This window comes from Elephantulus edwardii, unplaced genomic scaffold, assembly GCF_000299155.1.
Source record: "Elephantulus edwardii isolate Elephantulus edwardi_28Jun2011 unplaced genomic scaffold, EleEdw1.0 scaffold00098, whole genome shotgun sequence".
Classification (NCBI taxonomy): domain Eukaryota; kingdom Metazoa; phylum Chordata; class Mammalia; order Macroscelidea; family Macroscelididae; genus Elephantulus; species Elephantulus edwardii.
The window spans coordinates 9,723,497-9,734,227 of NW_006399848.1; positions in this window are offsets into that span (position 1 = coordinate 9,723,497).

The following is a 10,731-nucleotide window of genomic DNA, read 5'->3' on the forward strand; positions in this document are numbered from 1 at the left end:
CATTATTCTTGTTGATATGAATTGCCAATGAGAAGAGTGCACTTTAATTTAGCTTTTAAGTTTTATTGCCTGAAAGAGATTCTTCCAGATGTTGTTGATTGCCTTTGAGTCGAGCTTAACTCATAGTGACCCCAAGAACAAAAGGCCCAAAGTCTTTCTATAACTCACCATTTACCAAAGTTCATAGAGATTCCAGAGGCATGTTGTTTAGGAAATAGATGCCACTCCTGTTTCCAAACTTGTCTTTAACTGGGAGCTCCACAAACACTATCCACATGGGTAACCATTATGGCATTTGACACCCTAGTGCCACAAGGTTCAGCATCACAGCAAACCCAGGTTACCTCAGTACAGCATATTGACAGTAGAATGCTGTACTACTTAGAAGAATGTTCCTCCAAAATATAACCAACTTGAAATACAAAGGCCCTGCCCTAGGTCTTGTTGACTCTAAACAAGACGCTTAAATAAAAAAACCAACCAATATAGTATGTTGTTGTTGTTGTTGTTGTTATGTGCCATTGACTCCCCTGTGATGTGAAACAATTGAAAGAGGACCACTATATCTTTTTTCTTTTCCCTGAAGCCCTTCCATTTTCCAGTTGTAATATCTAAGTGAATGGGGGTTTTTTAACTTAAACCTACAACTTAACTACTAAGCTGTTTCATCATTATATTCTCTTAATAGTCATCACTTTTAAATTTTTTTTCTTAGATTTTTTATTAAGGTTTTTTTTTAACTCATTGTTACACTTTTTACCCCTCCCCGTTCTCTCCTCTCTTACCCAGTCCACTTTTCGATGCACCTCTTGTTCCAGATAGTTGTCATACATATAATACCTAATCATATATTCCTTTCAATATGATACAGGGTGGCACCGGATAGGACAGGGTTCAGATCTTTTGTCATAGAGTAGCTATGGGTCACACTCAAGAGCACTTAACAACTACAACATTCTTTTCTGAACATTCTTCCCCTCATCTGTTCCAATGAAGTGTTCTTTATCCCCTTTCCCTACTCTCCCTCCAACTTCCCATGTCAGTTCTGTTTTATAATAGTGTTATACAGTATTTATCCTTCTGTGACTGGGATATTTCACTCAGCATTATGTCCTCCAGGGTACCACATGTTGTGTAATGTATGAGTTCATTGTTTTTCATTGCTGCATAATATTCCACTGTGTGACTGTACCGTAGTTTTTCTGTCCTTTTAGTTGTTGATGGGCACGTTGGTTGCTTCCATTGCTTTGTTATTGTGAACAATGCAGCAATCAACATGGATGCATATATATCTGTCTGAGTCATAGCTCTGGTTTTTTTAGGTTATATTTGCAGTAGTGAAATTGCTGGGCCAGATGGTATTTCTATTGCCAGCTTTTTTGAGAAAGTGTCAGATCACCTTCTCATTTTACATTCCTATCAGCAGTGAATAAGGGTTCCAATCTCTCCACACATTGCTAGTATTTGTTGTTTGCTGCCCTGTTGAACTTTGCTATTATTGCTAAGGTGAGATGATATCTCATAGTTGTTTTGATTTGCATCTTTCTGATAGCTAGGGAGTTTGAACATTTCTTCATGTGTTTGTTTAGCACCTGTCTTTGGTGAAGTGTGCATCACTTTTAAAAACAATTGCATTTATTAATTATATCATGAAATACGTTTTCATGTATTTGTATTTCAAATATATTTGTGTCTTATTTTTTAAAGTGGATAGGCTGCCACAGGATAGCATTTCATGGTAGATTGTAAACAGGAGTATATAATATGTTTAACAGATTATTCTGATAGGTTAAAATTCAGGTAAACCCACAGATCTTCTAAACTCACATATTCTTGAATGTGAATTATATTTGACAATCTCTATTTAACCCCAAACTGTACTTGTTTAATTCATTTCTAGCCCTATCTTTTCCCATACCTCCCTGTTTTGTTAATACTTTTAGAAGCATTAAAAAACTCAGAGCTTTTGCCTAAAACTATTTTTTAAAAACTTTTGTAAGTTATATCTTATTTGCTTTAATTGCTGGTATTAAGACAACATTTACAGTGAATCATTCTCCTGTAAGATAAATTGGCCAGTTAAAATTTTAAACATGATTAATTTTATTTCTCAACAATGCTTCATTAGCTTAGGAGACTCAAGTTTGGTAAAATGAACCTTCATGATAATAAGCGTATCAATGTTTGTATGTAATCACTATGGAAAAAGTTGTGACTCTGAACGTTTAGTGGTCAAGCATGGCAACCATATCCACCACCCAGGGATTCTAGTTGTTTAATAATTTTATAAAACTTTAAATATCTGAAGACTTAATAAACTATAGAGCCTAAGACAGATTTCAGTTTATCACAGAATATCCAAAACTTTTAGGAAAACACCCCCTTCCTTCTGTATTTGGATTTTAACAAATCTTGAAAGAATTAAATTGAGATTTTTCTGTTGAACAATACTCAGTCTCTAATATGCTATCATTTTGATTTAACAAAAATGGCAGTTTCATAGGTCTTCGACCTAACAGCATCCCTTGTAAACAACAACAACAAAAAATTAACAAGGACAATACCTGAAGAACTGGTCTTGACTATTTTAACAATTCAAATTTTAAGTTTGGTTAGATTTTTGGTAGTTTTGAAAGTCAGTGAAAACTCCTTTATATATCCTGCCTTTGACAGGCACTTTTATATTTATATTTACCTTTAAATAACAACAAATAAATATGAGCCCTTGTGTGACATGAATTAGACATTATAAAACTTCCTGCACACCCATGTTTATTGTGGCTTTGTTCGCAATAGCAAAGAGCTGGAAACAACCCAAGTGCCCATCAACAAACGAATGGATAGTGAAGCTCTGGTATATTCACATAATGGAATACTATGCTGCATTGAAAAACAAGGAACTCATGAAACATTATACAAAATGAGTGACCCTGGGGGACATTATGCTGAGTGAAATATCTCAGTAATCAAGGACAAATATTACATAGGGCCACTGTTGTAAAATGTGATGACATCAGGGTTGAGGGAAGACTGAGAAGGGGGATAAATAATGTATACTGCATTGAAACATAAGGGAGAGAACTGTTAAAAAGATATATGATTGGGTATAATTGTCATGACAGGAGTTGAGAACATAGGCTGCATAGTGGAGTGGACTTGAGGGGAGGGATTGCATAACAAAGTTTTACTTTTCAAGAAGAGTGAATTGGGGAGGAGGATGTAGGCAGGGAGAAAAGTGCAACAATGAATGACTGGAAACCCTAAGTCTCTGTAAACTTTCATTAAAATGAATTTTAAAAAAAGAAAACCTATAACTTCCTTATAACAATAACTGGCTGACTCTGAGAAGAATGGGAATCCCAGAACACTTGATCCTTCTAATGCGAAACCTATACTTGGACCAGGAGGCAGTCGTCAGAACAGAGCAAGGGAACACTGCATGGTTCAAAATTGGGAAGGGCATACGCCAGGGATGCATCCTATCTCCATACCTTTTCAACCTATATGCAGAACAGATTATCCGCGAGGCTGGGCTCTATGAGGAGAAATGTGGGATCAAGATTGGTGGACGATTTATCAACAATCTGCGTTATGCAGATGACACAACCCTGCTTGCTGAAACTGAAGAGGACCTGAAGCGCCTGCTGCAGAGGGTCAAGGACTGCAGCCTCCAATATGGATTGAGGCTCAATGTCAAGAAGACAAAGCAGCATCAGGATGGATGGTGAAGAGATTGAGATTGTACACAGCTTTAGTTTGCTTGGCTCCACAGTGAACACTCTTGGCACCAATAGCCAGGAAATTAAAAGGCGCATTGCCATGGGAAAGTCTGCTGTTTGGGACCTCTCCAAAGTACTGAAGAGCAATGGTGTCTCTTTGGAGACTAAGGTGCATCTGATAGAGGCCATGGTCTTTGCTATCACTTGTTATGCATCAGAGAGTTAGTGACCAAGGAGGATAGAAGGAGAATTGATGCCTTTGAGCTGTGGTGCTGGAAAAGAGTATTGAGGGTACCATGGACTGCTAGGAAAACAAACAGATTCATCCTGGAAAGGGTTAAACCGGGTGGCTCCTTGGAGGCAAGGATTCTGAGGCTACATCTAACATACTTTGGACATGTTATGAGGAGAGACCGGTCCTTGGAGAAGGACATCATGCTTGGGAGGGTGGAGGGACGGCGCAGGAGGGGAAGGCCCTCTGTGAGGTGGATTGTTTCAGTGACTGGGATAATAGGGATGGGAGTGTCGGAGACAGTGCGATTGACAGGACAGAGCAGAGTTTAGGGCTGTTGTACATAGGGTCGCTATGAGTCGCAAGCGACTCGACGGCACATAACAACAACAACAACATAACTTCCTTAAAAATTAAATCCATAAGGATTGACAGAAGCGAGAATCTGGGCTGAAAGCAAGGAGTACCAGAAGAATGTTTATCTTAGTTTCATTGATTACACAAAGGCATTTGACTGTTTGGATCATAACAAATTGTGGCTGACTCTGAGGAGACTGGGAATCCCAGAACACTTGATTGTGCTAATGCGAAACCTGTACTTGGACCAGGAGGCAGTCATCAGAACAGAGCAAGGAAACACTGCATGGTTCAAAATTGGAAAGGGTGTACGCCAGGGCTGTGTCCTGTCTCCATACCTTTTCAATCTTTATGCACAACAGGTTATCTGGGAGGCTGGGCTCTATGAGGAGAAATGTGGTGTCAAGATTGGTGGAAGATCTATCAACAATCTGCGTTATGCAGATGACACAACCCTGTTTGCTGAAACTGAGGAGGACCTGAAGCACTTGCTGTGGAAGGTCAGGGACTGCAGTCTTCAGTATGGACTGAGACTCAATATCAAGGAAACAAAGATTTTCACCACTGGGCCGATTGGCAGAGTCATAAAGGATGGTGAAGAGATTGTGATTGTTCACAATGTTGATTTGCTTGGCTCCACAGTCAACACTCTTGGCACCAGCAGGCAGGAAATTAAAAGACCTATTGCGATGGGAAAGTCTTCTGTTAGTGACCTCTCCAAAGTACTGAAGAGCAGTGGTGTCTCTCTGGAGACTAAGGTGCATCTGATACAGGTCATGGTCTTTGCAATCACTTGCTATGCATTGGAGAGCTGGACAATGACTACGGATGATAGAAGGAGAATTGATGCCTTTGAACTGTAGTGTTGGAGAAAAGTATTGAATGTTCCATGGACTGCCAGGAAAACAGGTTTATTCTGGCGAGGATGAAGCCAGGCTTCTCCTTGGAGGCAAGGATTCTGAGACTTCATCTGACATACTTTGGAGAGGGACATCATGCTTGGGAGGGTGGATGGACAGAGCAGAGATGGATTAATTCAGTGACTGAGGTAATGGGGGTAGGTGTGTCAGAGAGGGTGAGATTGGCACAGGATAGGGCAGAGTTTAGCGCTGTTGTACATGGGGTTGCTATGAGTCATAGGCAACTCGACGGCACATAACAACAACAACATAGTTAAAAATAGGTGGTGGTGGAGAAGAGCACACTGAATAACCCCCGGACTGCCAGAAATAAAAACACATGCTGGAGAAAGTGAGACCAGGGTCTTCCTTGGAGGCAAGGACTGTGAAGCTTTGGCACACATATTTTGGGCATGTTGTTAGGAGGGATTGATCCTTCGAGAAGGATGCTTGGAAAGGTGGAGAAGGCTCAGTGAAAGGAAGCTCAACGAATGGATTATGATGGCACAGGATAGGGCAAGATTTAGAGACATTATTCATAGGGTCACTATGAGTTGTAGTTGATGGTACCTAATATATATATTGGGCTCTGATGGCTTCCAAAGCGAGTTTCCTCCTAACCCAAAGAACACACCTCCCTGCTGGTTCTAATCCACCTGTGACTCCATGGGAGAAAGATGGGCAGTCTTCCTCCATTGAGATTTATAGCCTAAGGAAAGTTGGTAGGCAATTTATGAGTAGAAATCTTTTCGGTGATAAGTGAATGAGCCTATTTCTAAGAGATAATGCTCTTGTGGCCTGGTCCATTGAAAGGTAAAGCTGTGTCTCTATCAGTTCAAATTCACCAGCTGCTCCACGGGAGAAAGAAGGGTAATCTTCCAGTTGATTTACAGCCTCAATCTGCTAGAAGATCTATTAGGAGTCGTTTTAACAGCAGCAGGTTGAGTGTGGGGGTGTAGTGGGTAACCTGTTGGGTTGTTAATGAAAGTGTCGATGGATGGGATCCACCAGCCGTTTTGTGGGAGAGAGTCAGTAAAGATTAGTAGCCACAGAAAACCAGTGGAGGGTTAGAATGAACCTAACCGTTAGTGGAAGTTTAGGGTCATGATGTTTCCCTCTTGTTTATATCATCAAAATTGTTCTGCTTTTAAGTGATTATATTGCTTATATGTTTTAGCTAGTTGTATTACCTTTAAATGAACTTTGTATTCCTTATTGTGGAGATGTTTGTGAGAATTTTTCCTTAAAGTATAATTTAACAAATTATTAAAATAAATTGTTTTCACAAAGCTACTAACAAGATTTATTTTTTATTAAATAGCTTGCCTAGATGGATTATAAAATTCCATTAACCATAAACTTTCAGTGAGCCTCCATTACTCAAAAAGCTAGAGCGTCTTAGCTAATGTAAAGGTGCCCACTGTATCATCCACCTCTAATTACTACTAGACCTGGCAATCTTACTGTTCCCCAAATGCCATTTTCCTTTGATTCTTTTGTCTCTTTTCCTCCTTCCTAAATCTAACTTGTTTAAGGAAGAATGTAACCTTCACTCTGTGAAACCTAATACTTTTAATCTGTTCTGGAATAATCTGGTTGCATGATTTCATCATATCTTCCATTCCTCCAGTAAAATTTGCAAATCCAGAAGGGAGATGGTTTCTCATGGATTTAGCAAAGAATCATACAAAGTATGTAATAAAGCAAGTCATTTATAATATTTGCAACATCACAGCAGTTCCTTAGTATCTCTCCCATGATCCCGTTAAAGACACTATTGTGTTGCTATGCAATGGACTTAGTAGCTAAAGCTTTTTGAACTAAAAGTGAGGATTTTTTAAATTAGTAAATAAGGAAGGATTTAACTGTGATGCTGTACTCAAAAATTTGGTGGTTATCAAATTGCCATGCTCAGAAGTTGGTATTGAGACAGAGCATATCATTGTTTATCTAGTGAAAGAGAACCAGACCCATGGAGAGTGTTGTTATCTGCTGTGGAGTCAAAAAGTGCCTGGGAGAAGATTGTCCATCTTGTTCCCTCAGAGCGGCTGGCAGATTTCAACCGCATGCCTTTGGATTAGCAACACAGTTCCTTATCACCAAGCCAGCAGAGCTCCTTATGGACAGTAACTGCATCTGCGTCATGACCCAAGATTAGAGATTTCTGGAACTCTTTAGTGCAAAACAAACCTTCCCTTTCTAGTATTTAAAAAATGTGCAGATACTACGATTCTAATTTCCCACAGGATTCCATCTATCTTACTGCTGTGGGCACTCTCACAATAAAATGTTATTTGAATTAGCTTTATTGTGTCTTTTAATTTTTTTTAATGTTTTTTACTTTCAACAAAACTTACTTTGAAAAATGGTAGTTGAAATGGAGTTTCTGGAGCAAGAAACTCAGTAGGAATGTGAGGTACATAGAATTGGGTGTGTTATTTTGATATCAGACAGAGAATGAGAATCCCATCCATTTCTCAGAAAGGATTAATGGACCTGAAGCTTTTAAAATCCGTAGTGTTACCCCTTGCTCTCCTCAAAATTAGGGTAAATTTCCAGTGATAAGAAATGAAAGACAGGCAAATACTGAGGAATATTTACATTTTGCTGGTGAAGAGGTATAATGAAAGAATAGACTGCTCACTTCCCACTGGTTTCTCCGTAATTTTCCCTCTAATTTCTGCTGTTCAGATGAGGCATGGACATTTCTCAAGTCAGCAGGGGCAATAGGAATGGACAAAACTAGAAGATGGTATAGATCACAGCTGACAAGCTCTCAGTAAAGATTCAAGAGAAGAGTGTTAGGAAAAGGGTGTTGCTGAGGCAGCCAATCCTATTAATATTTTAGGTGTTGTTAAGTGCCGTTGAGTTGTAGGCGACTCATAGTAACCCTATGAACAAAAGACCTGAACACTTGTATAACTTTCATATTTCTCCAAGTTCATAGGGTTTCTGGAGGCAAGCTATTTCAGAAGTAAATTCCACTCCTGCTTTCAAGCTTATTTTAATCAAGGAGCTCTACCAAACACTGTCTACCATGGGTTAACCATTATGGTATTTGACACATCAGTGTCACAGTGTTCAGCATCATAGCAACCATGAGTTACCTCTATACAGAAAATGGGCAGACCAGTGCTATACCACTTAGAAAAATGTTTGACCAAAAACAATTAAAACCCTCGGGCCCAACCAAATTTAAGAACCAACGCATAGTTCAAACTCCATGAGCTCCGTCATTCCATATTCCTTTATAAATAGTAATTAATTTATTTTCTCATTTATTAATACAAGCAACAAAAACGCTCCACACATGTAAAAAGACTCAGTGTTCTAGCCTATAATATGTACCAAACATAGAAAATTAAACTCTTGTTTGCTGATGTAGCAAGACTCAAAATTAATGAGTCTGAAAATGTCCATAAAATAATTAGAATATGGACAATTATGACTTCACACTCATTGTCATAAAGAACATTTCAAGATGTATCCTGAAGCATGAGGCTGCTCTTGGTGAACTATATCCATACTCATGCAAGACTTGTTGATACATTACTGTTATTCACATTTAGACAACAACCAATAAGGTGAAAGATGAAGAAATTGAGACTTTTCACCAACTACTGCAAGCTGAGATTTCTTGAACATACAAGCAAGATGCACTAATAATACCAGTGATTAGAATGCAAGCTTTGCAAACAAAGAAGAATTGGTAGTTAGAAAATACGGCCCTGATGAAAGAAATTAAATAAGGGATTATACAAAAGAACTTTGTATGATCAGTGATTTATTCACTGCAATTATCCTTTTTATAGAATGTAAATGGTGACTACATACATGGACCTCACTAAATTGAAACACAGGAATCAAATGGACTGCATCTGTGAAGAGAGATCCTGGAGAAACTCATTATTCTCAGTCAGACAAAAGTAAGGACCGGTTGTGGAACAATTGCTCAGATGCAATTCAAATTGTAGCTGAAGAAAATTTTAAAAGCCCACAAGAGCCAAAATATGGATGTTGGTTTAAAGACCAAGGTGGACACATGCATGTAAGCATTGGAAAATGAATAAGGAAAACTGAGAAAGAATTTTTGTTTTTGAATTGGTGTTAGAGAAGAATATTGAATATATTGACTGCTGAAAGAATGAACAAATCTGTCTCGAAAGAAGTGCAGCTATAAAGTGTCTTATAAGGAAGGTGAGACTTGTCTCACATTCTTTGGGCATGTTATCAGAAGGGGCCAGATGCTAGAGAGGGACATTATGCTTGGAAAAGTAGGTGGTCAGTGAAAGAGAGGAAGACTCTTACCAAGATGAATTGACACAGTGACTACATCAATGAGCTTAAAACATAACAGAGATTGTGAGGATGGTACAAGATTGGACAGAATTCACTCTTTCGTACTTTAAGGTTAACTGCGAGTCAGAGCAGACTTGATGGTGCCTAAGAACAAGATTAACTCACAAGACATAAATATGAAGATCAAACTTTATCTTGACTATCAGTGGCCTGCATTCCACCTCTAAGAAAAAGAAGAAAACGTGTTTGAAAAAAATCTAAGTGTTTATGGTGATCTTAGGTCTACACAGAACATACCTTTCTGGGAACTTCTAGTTGAAATGGGTTTATGTGCAACACATCTCCTGAGGGCTGCTGTTATAGGAGATTTCTGATAAGTACACTAGCATTAAGCACATTCTTTCCACATCTTCCATTTAACTATAAGGGGGAAAACGATTCATTAACCATAGGCTTAAATCTGTATCTTAGGTTAATGGTTGTTAGGTTAGTAAGCAGGAGCCTAAATTTGGTCATGGGTTAGCCATTTTGCTTAAGTGAAATGTCTCAACTTTGGAGTTCCTGAACAGAATTGAGGGGTCTCTGAGGTTAGCAGTCTTCAGACATCACAATGTAAGTATTCCCTAAAGGAATTTATAAAAATAATGTATTTCCTTGAACATTTTAAAATTAAATTTTAAGTTTTATCATAGTTTTAGGAGAATTCCAGTTCTACTATATGTCATCTTGTACATGTGATTTAAATACATGGCTTTAACTAGCAGACCTTCATATTTAATTATTTGTGTAAATAAAAACAAAGAGAAAACCCAATCAGTAAAATCATGATAAAAAGAGAAATGATTGAAATTGTAAAGGATTCTCTCTTTAACTTGCAATCACAATCAAGGACTATGGAAATAGCCGTTACGATATTAAATGATGTATTGCAATGGGAAAATCTTCTGCCAAAGTGCTAAAACCCAAGAATGTTACTTTGAAGACTAAGGTACACCAGATCCAAGACATCATCTTTTAGTTATTTCACATGCCTAGGAAAGATGGACAATAAATAAGGAAAATCAGAGAAGAATTGATGCCTTTGAATTGTGGTGGTGTTGAAGTATGTTGAATATACCATTAAGACTGTAAAAAAAAAAAACCTCTCAGAAGAAATAAACCTCGAGTGCTCTTTAGAAGTTAGGATAGTGATTTCATATTTCACATACTTTAGTCATGTTATTGG